The following is a 19,312-nucleotide window of genomic DNA, read 5'->3' as shown; positions in this document are numbered from 1 at the left end:
CTCTGGATTGGAGCCCAGTTCAAACTTTTGCACCATCCTAGACCTGAACCTCTCTCCTCAAGGAGGAAGAGGGCCCCTTCTCTGCAGCAGTTGTCAGCTCTTGTTCTGCTCTTAATGCTGGATTTCTGATGCTTCTAGTATCAGCCAAACACACTGTCGCACTTGGGTGCTGATACCTACTGCATTGGATGCAGTTGTCCTCCACCATGGGTGGCACCACCATCACAAGGGGTGTTTTGAAATGTGTAAGAGAGGCTTTCGGTTGACCCAATGATGGGGATAGCTGCTGTTCTTTAGCGGGGAGAGGCCAGGGATCCTTAACTCCTTGCAGCATGCAGGACAGTCCCTCCCAATAAAGACATGTCCTATTCAAAATGCCAGTAATGCCTCTATTGAGAAACACAAGTAGACTGACAAATCCATCCAATCAATCATCCATGTATATGCTTAGCATTTTTATTGCCAGCTACTATACTAATCTGGGAATACAAAGATAAATACATGATAAATATATTTATTTACAGATGATAAAGATAAACATAATCCTTGTTCTGGAGGTTCTCACAGCCTAAAGGGGAAGAGAATCGTATAAAAATAATACCAAATGGGAAAATAATGGAAAACATTAATTCTAGATTTAAAAAAAAAAAGTTGTATAAGAAAGGAAACATAATCATAGTATACTATTTGACTCAGCAGGGAGCGATACATAATCAGTTTACTAATGTAAACTCTATCAATTTAATAAAAAACTGTCATGTAACTATTTTGGGAGGATGAATGGAATAAGAAGTGGGATGATGCTTGTATAAGAAAACTGAGTCCTCATCTACTGTAAAAGGAGCTCAATAGGTAATTCCAATAAACTGCAGCATTGCTGTATAAGCACACTAGTTAGGAAAATGGAGGTAAATTCCAGAAAACATAACTAGGAGAGCTAGACTGGCTGCCTCTGGGGAACAGGGTGGTAGGACAGAGGTCAGTTGTTTTTGGTAATAAGCCTTTTAATGTTATTTAAATTTTTGATCTACGTATATGTATTATCCTTTGATATAAAATTTAATTTTAAAATTATCACAATACAGTCTATGTATTATGAAGCCTACCTCGAAGGAATGTACAAGATGCTCTGCATTTATTCTTTTTTTTTTAAGATTTTATTTATTCATTTTTTTCCCCCCAAAGCCCCAGTAGATAGTTGTATGTCATAGGTTCACATCCTTCCAGTTGCTGTACGTGGGACTCGGCCTCGGGTTGGTCGGAGAAGTGGTGCCTTGGGGCGTGCCCGGGATCCGAACCCGGGCCGCCAGCATCAGAGCGCGCGCACTCAACCGCTAAGCCACGGAGCCGGCCCATATTCTTAATGTTATAATGTCTGTAATTAGTAAGGCTGTGAAAGGTTTTACTAGGCTAAGTGCGCAGGTCTGTGGAAATATACCAGCAATCCCCAACAAATAACTAAAGCATGTTCCAAATGCTTATATGTATTTTCTTGGCACTTCTGTTAGAAAATTCTCTGATCAGCCTACCTGGGCTAGAAAGCAGAACCTCCAGAATCCCAGCGTTGGCTGCCACTCAGGGTGTGGAGGAAAGGGTAAGCATACATACACACCAGAGGGAGAGGAACTGGGAACCTGGGGGAAATTCAAGAGAGAGGGTGAGGAGAGAGAAGAGACAGAGAAAGGAGACCCAAGAGGCAGCATGCAAGGATTTGACTATCTGTGAGGCCTCCAGCTGACTCTGGTGTTTCCCAGTTTTCCTATCATAACTGGTAATTTATCCACCTCCTCCTTCTCCATCTGTAAGCTCCTGGAAGCCAAAGCCCACACCTCAATCATATCTGAATCTCCTGCATCTAACAGGGGACCCTGCCCATGCTCCCTAAATAGCAGAGAATTATTGAGCATTTATTCCTGATAGGTACTGTTCTACTATATGAGTGTAGATGGACATATAATATAGATGCTGTTTCCATAAATGAACATATTTAGTCCTAACAGACACCCAGTGAGGTAGGTATTATTAGATCCATTTTACAAAATAAACTAAAGCACTTAGGGATTCAGGAACTTTGATGGAACCACACTGAGCTCATCCGAAATCCTAGCTCTTAATCAAATATGGCCCCCATTCTTGAGATACTGTGTTTCTCTGACTTGCAGCCCACCACACCAATATAGCACTTTTTTTCTAGTTCTAAAAATGCAATAGAAGGGAAGAGAAAAAAAGTGAACCAATATTTATTAAGCTATTTTTTTATGTGCCAAGCAGTTTACATGTGCTATCCAATTGAAACCTCATGGTAACCATTTTAAGCAGGTGTTATTTATTTCCATTTCACTGATGAAGAAATTAAAAGTCAAAGAAATGAATGGATTTTCCCAGGATCCTTCAGCTGGTTAGTCGCTGAAGCAAAATCTGAGCCCAGGTCTGTCTGATGACCACGCCTTTCAAGGTAGCAGGCCTCCTGGGCATCCATGTGGCAAGTCGGTTCAACCTTGCCAAGCTAATGCTGGGTCATCTCAATGCTGGTGATATTGGCTTCGGGGCCCAGTATTTGGCAATCTCCTCTCATCTGTGATTCACAGAGTCTCTGGACATCAGCGGAGGGATCACCTCAACATTTAAGACGTCTCTTCTGAACGTTGTGCAGTTCTCCGGGCAGCGAGGGCAATCTCTGAACCTATGGAACCCTGGTGTTCTGCAGATCGGACCAGGTGTCAGCTGCAAAAATAGCAGCACAGTGGGCATTTCCCAATTCATGGAAATATGTTAAGCTAATGCTGGAAATTTTCCAATTTTAAATTGTTTCTTTTACCTATGGCACCTGTTAGTGCTTGTCCATGCTAGAATCTGGTATTGAATGATGTCTTACATACTTAGCTACTTTAAATTTCATATATCAATATTTTATGGTGTTCCACAAATAGTCCTATTCAAGACATAGATAATGTCAGCCCCACTGCCTCTCCTGTCCATCTCTGCCTGCCCACAGCTCAGGATACATAGTAGCTGTGAAATGAAGACACTAACTCATAGATTTTCTTTTTTTTTTTTAAACATCTTTTTTTTTTTTTTTTTGTGAGGAAGATCAGCCCTGAGCTAACATTCATGCTAATCCTCCTCTTTTTGCTGAGGAAGACTGGCTCTGAGCTAAAATCATAGATTTTCTTTTTAAAGGAGGGGAAAAAAATAATTGTCATGTCCACGTTCCTTTATAAACCTAACTCTTCCCCTTGTATAATGGATCCCACCCCTTCCAACCTACTCAAGGACTTCACTCCTCTCCATCAAACGCCTGTTTTTCAGGTCCTTTTTTTTTGTGAGGAAGATCAGCCCTGAGCTAACATCCATGCCAAGCCTCCTCTTTTTGCTGAGGAAGACTGGCCCTGGGCTAACATCTATTGCCAATCCTCCTCCTTTTTTTTTCTCCTTTTTCTCTCCGAAGGCCCCAGTAGATAGTTGTATGTCATAGCTGCACATCCTGCTAGTTGCTGTATGTGGGACGTGGCCTCAGCACGGCCGGACAAGCGGTGCATCGGTGCACGCCCAGGATCCGAACCCGGGCCGCCAGTAGCAGAGCGCACTGGCACTTAACCGCTAAGCCACAGGGCTGGGCCCTTCAGGTCCTTTTTATAGAAAAACTCTTCAAAGGAGCTGTCGAGGCTCACTATCACCTCTTCATCTCCTCCCTTTCTCCCTGAAGTCTCTCTTATCAGGTTTTAGGTCCCACCATTCTGCGGGAAGAGCTCTTGCAAGGTCACCAATGAGCTCCACGTTGCAAAATCCAATAGTCGATTCTCAGGTCTCTTCTCAAACTCTCCACTCATTCTACCCCCTCTTTCTTGAAACCACTGTCTTCACTTGGTCTCTAGGCCATCTCTCTTCTGTGGTTCTCTTCTTGCCTCACCCATCACTCATTCTCAGTATCCTTTGCTTGCTGCCCCTTGTGCCCAGAGCTCAGTTCTTGTATCTATTTCTCTCCCTGGATGAGGATCTCATCCCACTCTGTGCTTTAAATGCCATCTGTACTCTGACAACTCTCAAATGTATAGCTCCAATCTGGACCTCTCCCTGAAATCCAGACTTTCATCTACAACTGCCTTCTTGACATCTCCTCTTGGATGTCTAAATGACATCTCAGACCTAACAAGTCCAAAACCAAACTTCTAGTTTTCCTATTTAAAACTTCCCTCCCACATTTTTGCCCATCACGGAAATGGTGACTCCATTATTCCAGGCGTGCAAATTTGGAATCATCCTTGGCTCCTCTTTTTCTCACATCCAACCCATCAGCGAATTCTGTGAGCTCTCCTTTCAATATGTGTTCCATATCTGACCACCTTTTACCAGGGCCCCTGCATCCACCCTGGTCAGAGCCACTGTCATCTCCACCTGGATTCCAACAACAGGCTCCTGCCTGATCTCTCTGCTTCTCATGCTCCTTTTCATTCTGTTCTCCCCCCACGGCCAGAGTGATCCTGTTAAAATGTACTCACATCACATCCTTCCTTTGCCCAATATCCTCCACATGGTTTGCTCCATCAATCCCTCAGATTTCTGTTCAAATGTCATCAAATCAGAGAACTCTTTCCTAACCACCCTATTAAAAAAACTAACCTCAATCTACCCTCTGCGCTCCCTATATCCCTGACCTAACTTTATTTTTTTTACATATGTTATATATGTACTTATTTTGTTATATATTTATTTGTTGTCTCCCCATGAGTACCAACACTTTGCCTTTTCTATTCACTACCCTGTCCTTAGCGCCTGGAACAGTGCCTGACTCAAAGTAGGTCACTAAATACTTATTGAATGAATGAATGACCTCAGTACAGAAATGCCAAAATAAAAGCGTGAAGACAGAGCAGGGCATGATCATCTGTCTGGAAAGGAAGGCGTGGTGAGAGCAGCCTCCCTGGACCACAGACCATATAACATTGAGCTGTTTGGCACAAGTTTGAGAACCACAGTCCAATAACAAAGTAGGAATTATGCCTATTGAAGCTTGAACTTAATTCCAGTTCAAATATCTCCATTTGCAGGCATTCTTTTCTTTGGTAAAAGAGTCAAGTGTGCCTCACATACAAACTCCTCTCACATAAAAGAGATTCTGCCTTTGGGGCTTCTTCCTCGTGCCCAATAGCATGGAGGCTTATGGCTGTCAGCACAGGGCAACTTTAGTGTCCATGGTTCAGCCCCCACAGAAGATGGGCAATAAAGAAAATTTGCTCAGAGATTTTAAAGAGCTCGTCTGGCCAAACCAGACCTGCAGGAGGTTTAATGTTGCTGGGATGTTTTCTTCTTCAGTTGGAACGGCTGCAACCAGTAGTGCTTTGAGAGAAAGGAATCTCGCCCATTCGCAGAGGGGGCACAACCTCGGCTCTGGAGAGAACAGGTTAATTTCAGCAGCTGCCACTAGAGGTCTATTCACAGCTAGAAATAAGAGGAGGCATCATTCCTGCAGCCTTTTCAGGGCTCCTGGGGAGCTGCCTGCCCTAGGGTCTGCCCCCAGAGTATGCAAAGCTCACATCACAGCTTCCAGTCCTTCTGCTATGGCCGTTTAGACCCCCAGAGACCTCATGTTGGGCCCCATCCCCCCAAAACCATGGAAGGACAACCCCTTAGAAGTGCTGGCTGTCACAACCCGTGGTTTGAGGGTGGACAGATGAGGAGGTAGTTTCTGATCACTAAATAAACATTTTTAGATTCAGTATAGTAGCACTGCAATTACCCAAAGCAGGTCCTCTTCCTGCTACATGCAATAAATATTTCCCCAAAGACCTACCTAGGAATAGAGTTGTTTTCATGCAAAAGAGACGAGTGCTCACAACCTTAAGGAATCCTTCAAGAATCTTCTAAGTAGGGAATTGGTAACTTTGAATAAATACCTGTTTGGTAGACTCTTGCCTCAGGATTGTTTTACGTGATTCTCAGAGTTGTCTGTAGGGGAGTTTGAAGTATCAGCTCCGTGTGTTTTAGAGTTCAGTCATACTTTACATGCAGATCGATTCCGGGGTTTTTTATTGAGGTAAAATTACATAACATAAAAGTCACCATTTTAACGTGTGCAATTCAGTGGCTTCATTCACGATGTTGCACAACCATCACCACTATCTAATTCCAGAACATTTTCATCACCCCAAAAAGAAATCTGTACCCATTAAGCAATCATTCCCGCGTCTCCTCTCCTTCAGCCCCTAGCAATCATTAATCTGCTTTCTGTCTCTATGAATTTATCTATCCTGAACATTTTATATAAATGCATCACACAATATGTGGCTTTTTGTGCCTGGCTTCTTTTACTTAGCATGTTTTTAAGGTTCAGCCAGGTTGTGGCAGGTATCAGTACTTCACTCCTTTTATGGCTGAATAATATTCCATTGTATGGATATACCACATTTTGCTTATCCACTAATCAGCTGATGGACATTGGTTTTCCCACCTCTTGTCTATTATAAATAACGCTGTCTCGGACATTTTTGGACAAGTTTTTGTTTGAACGCCTCTTTTCAGTTCTCTTGGGTATATACCTGGGAGTGGAATGACCGTTCATTTTTGCACTGAGCACCTATTTTCTACCAGGCATTGGAGTACAAAGAGGAATAAGACATAGTCCCTCACTCCCCCCAGGTAAACTCCCTCCACACTTTCTGCATGCTGTTCATTTGTTCAACAAAGGTATTCCAGGCACTGGAAGGACATCCATGAACAAAACACGCAAAAGTCCCCGCTCTCATGGAGCTCACAGTCAAGTGAGCAGATAGGAATGAAGGAAAAAAAAAAACCCAGATGAGCAAATAAGATAATTTCAGACAAGGGTTGAGGGCTATTTTAAGTAAACACAAATATTCAGTTGTCTACCGGGAAATTCTCAATGACCACGAAAACACTTAAGAATTAGCATGTCCAAAACTGGACTCAGCATCTTTATCCCAGTCTCTCCCCACCTACCCTGTTTACCTTCCTGGTTTCCTAACTCTGCTATTGACTTATCTAACCAGTGATTCAAGCTGCCATCCTAGAGTCCTTCTCAACTGTCCCTTCTCCCAAATCCCCATATCTAAGTGGTCCCACATCTTCTGCATCCCCCTTTCCATATCTTGAGTTAGTTTTCTCTGCTCCATTACTCTTCTCTCAGCCTGGTTCAGACTACTATCATCGCTGGATTTCTGAAGGGCTTCCCATCTCTCTCTAATCAAGTCTTCACTTTGATGCCAGAATTATCTTTCTACATGCAAATCCAATCCTGCCATCCTCCCAATTTAAAATCTTCACTGGCTCCCCATTCCACACAAGGTCAAGTCCAAACTCCAGCCTGGCATAAAAGCACTTCCACCAGCCGGGCCCTGCCCAGCCACCTCTCCCGCTGATCCTCACATCACCTTCTCTCCAGCAGAAATAAAATCCTTTGCTGTCTCCTAATCATACCATAGTTTCATGTTGTTCTCTCTACCTGGAATATCCTTCTCCCTCTGACTTCACCTTGCATTCTCACTCATCTCCTCCTCTTAGAGGCCTCCCCATTCTTCTCCCCACCCCCACCAGACTGAATTACATGCAGTTCTTTGTCTTTTCCAGGCTTAAGTCGATTAGCAGTTACATTTACTAGTCTGCAAGGGTTGACTCTCTCATAAGAAGGGCACACGTCTGGTTACGTCTATATCCCTAGGGCCGAGCACTTTCTACAAGGTGTACACTTAAAGCGACAAAGATTTTAGGCCCTCTGAGCTTCAAGTTCCCTTCTGCAAAAGGGAGTTGATACCACCCACCACAAATGGCTCTTGTGAGGATTAAATAAGCAATGCTTTATAAAGCAAATAAACAAGCAAACAAATAAAAAAATTGCCCAGAGCCTGGCCCGTAGAAGGCACTCAAACCTTGTCATTACTTTGCCCATCACACTGCAGCAAGAATTCCTTCTGCCATCCATCTGCTGCCCCAAACAGTTTCTCCCCATGGCCTGTCTATTTCCAGCAATGACAACACCATCCAAATCACTCGGGCTCTAAGCTTCTCTTCTCCCCAATTCTTCCCGTATTCATTTGTTCATAGAAACCTGTTGAATTTTCCTCTCACAATGTTTCTAGCAACAACATTTCCCTGTCCATTTCCAAAGGTGCCCCACCCTAGTTTAAGAACGGATGACCTCAAGTTTGTATTATTTCTTACAATCCCCACTGGTGCCCCCGCTCCCACTTCCCCCACCCTCTCCAAGCCTCTCTGTGCAGTAACCTTCTGAAAATGCACAACTGTCAAAAGCTCCCATTCTATCCATGCACATACAGGGGTGAAATGTGGACTGCTTCATCATATTGAAAACAGTCCAACAATCTTATCAAAAAAGTGTTGATGACTTCCTGAAGCTGGAGGAATTCTGTTCTTCCACATCTCCTGTTCAACTTTTGGTCAATGTTATGAGTGAATTACAGAGAAGAGATGTTAACCAAATTGCAAATGACAAACAAGTCAGAGGGATAGCAAATATGAAAGGTATTTTTTCCAACCTTCTAGAATGTTGAGTGAAACTGAATAAGATGTTGTGAGTAAGGATAAATGAGTTTTCTAGTCAGATTCCAAAAATTAGTTGCATACATGCCAGGCCAGGGTGCTCTTGCTTAAAAACAGCCCATGTGAACAGATGGGTAATATGACTGCTGAAAAAAATGGTGAGTCACATGAGCCTCATGTTGCAAACTCAAGAAGTAATTGACCCATAGCTCCACGCAGATAATATCTGCAATGTGTGGGACCACATTTGAAGAGGAACATTGACCAACCACAGAGTATCCTTGAAGGAGCAATCAAAATAAAGAGGGATAAAAATCGCAACAATGGAAAACAGACATCACCATTTATTCCCAAATGGTAGATGGAGCTTCAGATGAATCTATGTCACGTCATTATATGAAAGGCCAGTTTTGTTCAAAGTCAGCAAAAAGCAACCACCTGAAAGAAAGATAATGTGAAGGGCCACTTTGGCTGCCTTAAAAATGGCATCTCAGTCTTGCCTGTAACCTATTGCAATTGCTTCTACATTGGAGTAAAGTTAAATATTCATTCAGTTATTTTTTTTTTCATTTAACTGAAAAAGTGGAAATCAACCCTGCTGTCAGTTAAACTGTAATAAATAGTGTTTCTAACCAAACAGAGGCAAGGCCATACTGGAGCTGAAAGAATTACTTCTCGGAAATTGTTGCTTTCTTACCAGTGGTCTCTCCAGTCCCGTTTTATTTTTTCTAATTCCTGAACAAGGATTTCTGAGATGCCAAGTTGCTGAATCCAATACAAAACTAGTTTCTGTTTCTCTAGTCCTTCCTCAGAATCACCCAAATCCTTTAAAGAACCCCTCCTTTGTTCTGTTACCAAGGCACCACGTGCTTTCTCTTATTGCAGCAAGCTCAATAAACCTACATCTGTTTAACTATGTCTCTGTTCGTGGAGGTCTTTGACTGGTAGACTTCAATACAACAAATATTTGTTGAACACCTATTATATATTAGGTGTTGTACTAGGTGATGGAGGAAAGTAAAGCATTGATTACAGATAAGAAAATAGAAGAAGCTGGATCAATTCCAAAGCTACTTACGGTAAGAAGGAAAAAAGAGAAATTAGGAACTAAGCTGGAGTAGCAGAAGTTGGATGAGCTGTGTACCAGGGCACCTGGCCTGCCCATATCTCCTACTGCCGGTCTCTGTTGAACAGACATAGTCTGTACCAAGTGGCACCAGACCCCAATGGAGCCCTACAGACTAGGATCCCATGACCTGTGTGGCCTTGCTCAAAGAAGATGAGTTAGGACAATTATAATCCTATTTCAGGATGTTCAGCTAAAGTTCACATAGGCCAGTTCCAAATGGCAATGAAGTCAAAAGGATTATCAAGAGTTTCCCCATTGGAGAGGGAACTGGGTGGCCATTATGGACCATCTGCTACTGAAGGCAGGAAGAAACTGCTCAGCAGACAGGTGAGACTAGAGGTCATGTGCAGAGAGCAGCAGAGCTGTCTTAAGTGAGGCCATGAAGCTGTCAAGAGATAGAGCAGCCTTTTTGTGTGACGATATCCCGATTCAAGTCCCCATGAGGCCTGGAGGAACTCAGGTTCCTGTCTCAGGTTCTCATGAGCCTCTCTTTACAGCTGATGCCCCTTTTGTTAAGCTAGCTCTTATTGCTACAATTAGAGCACTAACCAGGATAAGAAAGAAGGACGGGATCCTTAAACAACATCCCAAGACTAGTACCGTAGAAAGCAAAAAGGGGAATGAAGGGAATCAGCATTCAGCCAGTGGTTTCTGAATTCAGCATGGGACCAGCCAAGGAGAGGAGCAGATAAGGAAGGCAAGAAGCAGGTTGCAGGTGGGGCCAGTGGAATTCCAAGTAACAAGTCTGTGCTGCGGCCATTGTCTTGCCTGTCAAGGTGTGGCTGGCGAGTCAACTCCTTGAGGAAGCGTTGTGCTGTGTCTTCCAGTGTGAGTTGGGAACCTTCTTTCCAGGTTCTGAGAGGGCTTTCGTTTACCCTCCTCAAAGCATTTACCACTCTGTATTCTAATTCCTGAACTTATTTCCATCCAAATGTCCTCTAGACCAGTGGCCCTCAACCGGGGGCAATTTTGCCCCTAATGGGCCATTTCTCAATGTCTGGAGACATTTTGATTGTCACAACTGGGTGAGCTACTGCTACTGGCATCTGGTGATGCTGCTAAACATCCTACAATGCATAGAACAGCCCCCCCACGACAAAGAATTATCTGGCCAAAAATGTTAATAGTGCCAAGGTTGAAAAACCCTACTCTAGACCAACACTGTCCTGTAGAACTTTTGGTGATGATAGAAATGTTCCATAATCTGTGCGGTCCAATATGGTGGCCACTAACTACATGTTGCTACTGTGCACATGAAAATGGCTAGTGCAACTGAGGGACTGAATTTTTAAATTTGTATTTAATTTTAACTAATTTAAATTTAAATGCCCACATGTATGGGCCGGCCCCGTGGCTTGGTGGTTAAGTGCGCGCTCTCCGATGCTGGTGGCCCGGGTTCGGATCCTGGGCGCGCACCGAGGCACCACTTCTCCGTCCATCCTGAGGCCGAGTCCCACATACAGCAACTAGAAGGATGTGCAGCTATGACATACAACTATCTACTGGGGCTTTGGGGGGAAAAAATAAATAAAATTAAAAAAAAATCTTTAAAACAAATAAATAAATAAATAAATGGCCACATGTGGCTCATGGCTTCAGTGCAACTCAACTCTCTCCTCCCTACTCCTCCAAGATTCTGACAGCAACTCCTACCTGTCAGTGGCACTTGCTATAGCTTTATTTTTAAGCTTGAGTATTTGATTGTTTATCTCCTCAGTAGATTGGAAGTAACCTGAGGGCAGGAAATATGCTCAACTTGCTTATCTCCCTATTCCTGGTGCCTAGTACAGGGCCCAGCACAAAACAGGTGCTCAGTACACAGATGTGTGCACAACTGAATGATGAATGGCCAGTGAGGGGGTTTACTCATCAGAGTTCTCCAGAGAAACAGAAGCAATAGGAGATAGATACATAAATACATGCACACATATGTATATATTTACACATATATACGTATATAACTCACACGTATATACTAAATATATATAAAGAGATTTATTATAAGGAATTGGCTCACATGATTATGGAGGCTGACAAGTCCCAAGATCTTCAGAGTGAGTTTCCAAGCTGGAGACCCAAGAGAGTTGATGGTTTAGTTCCAGTCTGAAGTCTGGCAGCCTCAAGACCCAGGAAGAGCCAATGTTTCAATTCAAGTCCAAAGGCAGGAAGAAAGCCAATGTCCCAGTTTGAAGGCAGTTAGGCAAGTGGAGTTCTCTATTATTCAGGGGGGAGGGTCAGCCTTTTTGTTTTATTTAAGGCTTCAACTGATTGGATGAGGCCCACCCACATTAGGGCGGGCAATCTGCTTTACTCAGTCTACTGACTTAAATGTTAATCTCATCCAAAAACATCCTCAGAGAAACACCCAGAATAATGTTTAGCCAAATGTCTAGCTGTTCCGTGGCCCAGTCAGGTTGACACCAAATTAACCATGGTGTGGCTCGCCTGGTGGTATAGCGGTTAAGTTCGTGCATTCTGCTTTGACGGCCCGGGGTTCGCCAGTTTGGATCCTGGGCGTGGACCTATTCACCACTCATCAAGCCATGCTGAGCAGGCATCCCACACAGAAGAGCTACAACTCTACAACTACGATATACAAGTATGTACGGGGGCTTTGGGTAGAAAAAAGAAAGAGGAAGATTGGCAACAGATGTTAACACAGGGCAAATCTTCCTCAAAAAAAAATAAATAAATAACCATGGTAAGGGAGGAGGGGAGATGGAATTTCTCTTGTTGAGTCTGTGTTTAGGTAAAATTTTATTGTAATTAGGCAAATAGGTTTTTTTTTTAAAGGACTTAGGGAGCTGTCCCAACTTTGCCTAGGCTCAGCCCTTATCTCTTTCTTGGAAGGAGACAGGAGAGAACAAGAAGAACAGGATAAAATCCATCAATTCTGGTTCACAAATGATTCTCCTCATGGGACACTGAATGCCACCATTACTGCTGGGGTGAGGGGCTTCCACTGACTCACTCGGATATCAAGGAAAAGTGGGAAGACCACCAGGAGCTCAAAATTCTGAACCACAGAAATTTGGGTCCCTCGGCATTCCTAGATACGGTCATTGCTAACCCTGAAACTGTTGTTTTGCATAAGAATAAATGTTTTCATAAACAGAATGTTCTGCTATTTCAAAAACTCAAGGATTCTGGCCTCCTAGCTTAGAAAGCTACAATCTTAATTCAGCCTCTGGGGAGATGCTCACACTCTGTGCTTGGGACGAAAGGACTGCGGCACTCTCCTGCCACCTGGTGGCAACACATGGACAGTTGTGCAAAGGCTCTAACCCTGAAGTTCTGATTTGGCCAAAACATGAGGAAGAAGGGGCATGTTTTGGGATTTGCATTAGTGTAACAGAAATATAAGTTAATAGAGCAATAACCTGGGAGAAAGTTTAGTGATCACGGAATCCAACTATCACAATTTCCAGATGAAGAAACTAAGGCTTGGAGATACTTTGTGACTCACTCAAAGATATAGAGGCAGTAAGACCAGAGCCACCTCATCATCTCCAACCAAGTGTCATTTTCCCTCCAACACAGCTCTAAAAAATAAAGATTTCTTCATTTGAGGCAATGGAAGACTTGATTAATTGGCAGAATGGTGAGCAATTAAATATAATTATAAAGCAAACAAAGGGGACAAATTTCTATTATACCTTTTTTGAAATGAGCACAGGTCTTTGTAAGGAGCCTGTCTTTTCAGAAGCGACACAATTCTGCCAGGGTGAATTCTGAACTTGCTCTTTCAGTTTAAATGGACAGAGATGGATGTGCATCAGCAAAATCGAGGGAGAGATTGCTTCCTTCTACAGGAATGGGATATTATTTTTTCATTTATGCCTTTGTTCATCAAATATGTATTAAACATTGCTAGGTGCTGGGGATACAACGAAGAGAAAAACAAATGAGATTTCTGCTCTCGTGGAGCTCAGAGTCTGGTGGAGGAAGACAGACAAGTTAGCACGCAAGTACTGTGCAAGGTGGTAACGAGGATGCTGCACGTGTGGTCAGGGAAAGGGAGTGAGCTCAGGCTGGGGAGGTAGCTGCCAATGGAAACAGAATCAATGGGAGCTGCTGGTCCTGGAGAGGCAGCAGTGTCTGAGGGAACCAAATTCCAAACGAGGTCGGTGCCAGAGTAGCCAATAGGAAGACTAAAGTGGAGGCCTTGCCCAAACTGAAGAGTCAGGTGAGAGTGGGCATCAAGTAAAAGATCTGTATGGTCCATTATGCCCATTCGTCTGTGGAGAGCTCATCTCTGGAATGTCAAGTGCTGGATGTCATTGTCACCAGAAACAAAAGGAAGGGCAGAGGAGGCTCTAACAGAGGCTGGACCACTGAGTCCCAGCTCTGTGAAGCCCCGTAGACTGAGCTGAGAGAGGGAGATTATTAATACACATCTTGCCTCTGTCAGGATTGGCCTGGGGACTAGCATTAGGCTGAGCCAGTGTGGGGGGGGGGGTGGCTTCTGTGGTGAGGGTGCCAGCAGGGGTCAGATGGAAACTTTGACCGTGATGTTAATTCATTCCTCTGTGGTTTTCCGTTCAGACAAATGTCGGTCTCTTGTGGATTTAGCTTAAAGCTATTGGCTGTGTGAAGCCAAAACCCTGTATCCTTGATTTACTTTAATTTCCAATTCCCTGATCAGCTGAGTTTAAAGGAAGACATGATCAAGATCCTGGCTACTGGAAAGACACCATAATACTTTAGAGAGCAGTTGGAAAATGCTACTAGTTCCCCCTAGAGCTGAGGGAACTTCATTCTGTCCTACTCATAATGCTACACCAGTCTGTGAGGTTTTAGGGCAGGCAGTGAGCCTGTGTCCCATAACATATCTAACCCAACATCTCCTTGGGAAGAGTATTTACTCTTCCACATGGAAAGTTGGCTTAGAGCAAAGAAAGATGGAAGACAGAGCTTGGTTGATTCATGGTGTCATGATGTCTTATCCATTTGTTGGGTTGGGTCCCCTCTGAGGAACTTTCCACACCCCACTCTGCCCTGGGACATTTAGCTGAACCTTCTGAAGTGAACTTTGACTCAAGTGTCGAGAGAATTGCTTCCACCAGGACTTGGCCACAGACCAACCCTGCGACTCTGAGATAGTTCTCACTTACTGACTCCATTTCCTCAGCTACTCTTGAGATAATTTTTAATACTGAGAAGGAAAACCAGTGTCATGGCCAGAAATGAAAACATTATGCAAGATATTAAATGTCATCCAATAGACAGTAAATTTAATGGCCCCGAAGTGGTTTCGGGCCTCCAAGAAGATTTTACTTCCTGAGCATCGGAGAAGCTAAGTGCTACCTTCTATTTCTGTATGGCGTTTGAAAAGTCATAAATAGTTAACAGTGTGAGTCCTTTTTTAAAACCTCCCAGGGGCATCTAAAAATAGTCTCTGGGGGCTCAATGCATATTTCCTCAGGTCCTCCTCTTAATCTTTCGATATTGGTGGTGACGATTTACTGTGACTGTCACCCACAGATGTGCAGAGACAAAAGCAGCTAGGCGGGGCTGGAAGGCAGAGAGAGGCAGCGTGGGTCAGAAGGCTCCCTTGGGAGGTGGAACCTAGCACTGATTCACTATATACATACAGGGATGAGAGATGTCACCTCTCCTTCCCTTGGTTTCCCTGCTAGTGAAAGGAGAGAGGTGGGAAAGTCTCCTATTCCCGGGATGGAGCAAGAATCTACCCTTGAGTGGAAGCTTCAAGAGATTCTTCAGCAATGCAGGGCCTGCCAGCAGCCAAGTGCTATTATGACAAGTCAAGTCCACACTTATTATCTGCCTTTGCTGTTCATGTCACCCCTGCCGTTTCCTACCTTCAGGCCAGAGTGGGGCTCTCCTGCCAGTTTTCCAGCCCAGTGGCATGACCTGAGGCTGCCTGTCCATCACAAGCTTGATGGATCAGAGGCAGGAACAGCCAAGCCCAACTCGGCCGCCTGCCTGTTCTTTCCAGCCATGCCTCTGCTTTCTTTATGCTTAACCACAACAGTAAATATCACATCGCTCTGACTCTCGGCCCGTCTCCTTCAGGGAGGCGCACCCCTTGCCAATAGACCACCAGCCCAGAGCACTCCTGTCGACCCAGAAGGACGGGGAGGGCAGCACATACCAGGCGGCCTCTGTGCCCTCTGTCTTCCCTCCAAACGCTCCCAACAATGCACGGTGATTAGCTGCGTCCTGGGCCCCCTGACACCCCTTAACCTGGAAAATCAGGCAGACTTTTCGCGACAGCAATCAGCTCCCAGACACATCGAACCGTAATGTGATTACGCCATTTACCAAAATGCAAAGAGGGATACTTGAGGCGTTTCTGATTAGGGCTGACATTATCCCTCTAATGGGCCACCGCATTAATCAAAGCTGTTGCTATGACTATGGCGATGGTGGGGAAATAACCCCAGCTTGATTCTGGGCCTACGAAACGCCGCCAAGGAAGAGGTCAGCTTTTGTTAGGGACCCAGCAGCAGAATTGCTTCTTCCTGCTCGAGAAGGGCTTTCTATTGAAATCGCACCAGCAGCCAGAAATAGAGGCCTCTGTTTTCTCTCACTACATTGGGGTTTTCTGGTTCCATTGCTCCAGATGACTTGATAGCATTGTCCTGGGAGGGACTGGGGGTGTGTGAGTTGGGGGTGGGGATATAGAGGCTGATTTGTGGGGCTGTCAGAGCCTTCTGCTTTCCAGAACTGTGTCTTAATTGCGGGTGGCCCCCTGGGAATCATGAGGGGCATGAGAACCTGGGGCAGCAGGGAGGGATGATCTGTGGAAAAGCCCAGCTTTTCCCATGGCCTAAGCGCTCTGGGCTCATGCTGCTCTCTCCATTCCAGAGCCTCTAAAGCATTTGGCAGAGACAAGCCCATACCATACACCCTATGACAAGGCAGATGGAAAAACAGAGGCGGGAATGAAATGGATCTGACAGGCCCATATGGAAACCCCTCGGCCACTGTGCTGCAGGGAACCCAAGAACTGCACGGGAGGGCAGGGGAGACCAGGCACTGGGTGCTGGGGACAGGGCGTCTGAACCTTGTTCTGGCTAGTTAGCGGTAAACTGTTCCATGAACCCTGGTCAGCCTTCTGGCTGAAAGGGAGCCTGTGAGGTCAGTGACATGGCACAGCTCCTCCCCCTACCACAGGGACAGAGCATTGGAGCAGAATCAGGAAATCTGGTTGCAGTCCACATCTTTTTAAAATTTTCTCTGAGCCTTGGTTTTCCCATCTTCAGAGTGGGGATGATGAAATCTACTCTGCTGTCCTCCCAGGGGAGTAAAAGTTCAAATCACTTCATTTAGGAGAAAGTGACTTATAAACTCCAGAGCACAGATATTCAAACTTGGCTGCATTTTGAAGCCACCCAAGTTGCTTTTTAAAGTTCTGATGCCTGGGCCCCAGGATCACACATTCTGGTTTCATCGGTCTGGGAAGCAGCAGGGCATGGGGATTTTTCAAAGCTCTCACATGTAGCCAAGCTTGAGAACCATTACTCTCCAGTGCTGTGGGGAGCTGTAGCCCCTCTTGGAGCCTCATTTCTAAAACTAACCTATATTTTTAATGAGGATAAGAATTTTTTTAATAAAAGGCTTTTGTGAGGATAAAAGTGGAAAATGTATGTGAAAGTGCATAAGGTGGTAAATCTCAGATTCCTAATTAATGCGTAAGGCCCTCATTAGAGGCCACTGTCTCTATTTCAGGGGAAAGAGCCTTGTCCCCAGGGCTGAGATCCCAGACAGCACCTCACCCCTTCGCTGTGTGACTGCAAGCAAGTTACTGGATAACAGGGAACACTTGCAATACCCAAAACCTTTCGCACTCTTGATCTCGCTGAATTATAGCAATAACCTGGTGAGGCGGGCACAGACCATTGTTACCACCTTCTGAAGCAACATCATAGGTGATTCAGGCAGTCAGTGGTGGAGCTGGGATTTTAGTCCAAATTTGTCTTGCTCCGAAACTGGAGTTCTTTCGACGACCTTCTTGGTGAGAACTGACCTGCGTCAATTTTGTCATTCACCATGTACATGCACGAGGTCTCCGGGCCACGGGTCCCTGTACGTTATAATGAAAGCAGGTGTCAGAATTCTGCCCCACAGACTCTCATTTATTAGCAAGCAGGTGCAAAAACAGGCATGGGGCTTGCTCCGTGAGCTCAACGATATCCCGAATCATTGTCCTTTTAGGTGCCCCAGCAGAGCCTCGTATGAAAGCCTCACTCAGGGCAGAGGTGATATTTTTTAGCACTGGGATTCAGCTAACCTTATAGTTGGGTTGTGAGAAAAAAATTCTCTGATAATCAGCCTAACAAACACAGGATCCATTTGGAGTCATAAACTCAAGGTGCCACTCCATTTAGCTACCACAGGGAGACCAATCAGAAGGCTACCAGAATATTCCAGCTCAGAGTTGACAGAGGTCTTTCCCAATGGCTGTGAGGAAGGAGGAGAGGGGTTAGACCATTCATCGAGCCAACCAATATGTTGGGCACTGTACTAGTTTCCTAGGGCTGCCACAGCAAAGTACCACAAATGAGGTGGTTTAAACAACAGAAATTTATTCCCTCACAGTTCGGGAGGCCAGAAGTCCAAAATCAAGATGTCAGCAGGGCCACGCTCCCTCTGTAGGCTCTAGGAAAGGATCCTTCCTTGCCTCTCTCCTAGCTTCGGGTACATGCCAGCAATCCTTGGTGTTCCTTGGCTCATAGCTGCATCACTCCAATCTCTCCCTCTGCTGTCACATGGCCATCTTCTCTGTGTGTGTCTGTGTCTCTGTGTGTCCTTTCTTCTTCCTATAAGGATACCAGTCATACTGGATTAGAGGCCCACCTTAATGTAGCATGACCTCAACTTAATAATTACATCTACAAAGACTCTATTTTCAAATAAGGTCACTTTCTGAGGTTCCAGGTGGACAGGAATTTTGGGGGACACTACTCAACCCAGTACATGTGCCTACATTGTGTCAAGTGCTGTGGAGAGAGAAGACAAAGGTGAATAACACTGCCCTGCACTTGGGTTGCTCACCCTCCAGCAAGGGAGACAAGCAGGTGGGTCAGTGCTCTGAGAGCAGTCAACACACATGCTGGTGCAGCACAAAGGAGGCATCTCACCCAGCTTAACAGGGTCAGGGAGGTTACCTGTGAGCTGACTTCTGAAGGCCTGGCAAGCAGCAGCCGGGTGAAGGAGGATGGGAAGGCAGCACAAACAGAGGAAGAGACATGTAGGTCCAAGGGTCTGGTCATAAAAGGAGCAGGAGCAGTTCACTGAGACAGGAATGTGGGCTCTGAGATGGGCAAGAGGTGACAGATGAAGCCAGAATGTTGGACAGGGGCAGGTCAAGAAGGGTTTCATGTGCCAATCTAAGAAAGCTGAAACTTATCCTGTGGACCCAGGGAGCCATTGGCATATTTTAAGCAAGGGAAGAACGTAGTCATATTTGCATGTTAGAGCAATCACTCTGAAGCAATTAAAAGGATAAATTGGAAAGGTTAAGATTGGAAATGAGAAATCTAAGTAAACAACAAGGAATAATAAGGTTTTGGCATATGGCAGTGACCACAGGGATGGAGAGAAGAGAATTGATTTACTATTTATTCAAAAGAATATGCCAAGCTTGTTGATAGATGGCCTGTTGGGTGTGAAAAAGAGTTGATAATGGCATCCAAGGTGTTC

General features: G+C 44.8%; 1 long non-coding RNA gene across 1 annotated transcript in view; it reads right to left on the bottom strand.

Annotated features, from left to right (window-relative positions):
• Positions 1 to 18,175: 18,175 nt before the first annotated feature.
• Positions 18,176 to 19,312, bottom strand: part of LOC147913239 (uncharacterized) — a 54,541-nt gene continuing 53,404 nt past the window's right edge. Inside the window, exon 2 of the long non-coding RNA XR_015549027.1 lies at positions 18,176 to 18,429. This is a non-coding gene — a long non-coding RNA (uncharacterized LOC147913239). The remainder of the gene's footprint in view (positions 18,430 to 19,312) is intronic.

This window comes from Ceratotherium simum, chromosome 29, assembly GCF_057802395.1.
Source record: "Ceratotherium simum simum isolate JZ-2026a chromosome 29, ASM5780239v1, whole genome shotgun sequence".
Lineage (NCBI taxonomy): Eukaryota > Metazoa > Chordata > Mammalia > Perissodactyla > Rhinocerotidae > Ceratotherium > Ceratotherium simum.
The sequence above is the reverse complement of the archived record's forward strand: the minus strand, read 5'-3'. Positions and strand labels throughout refer to the sequence as shown.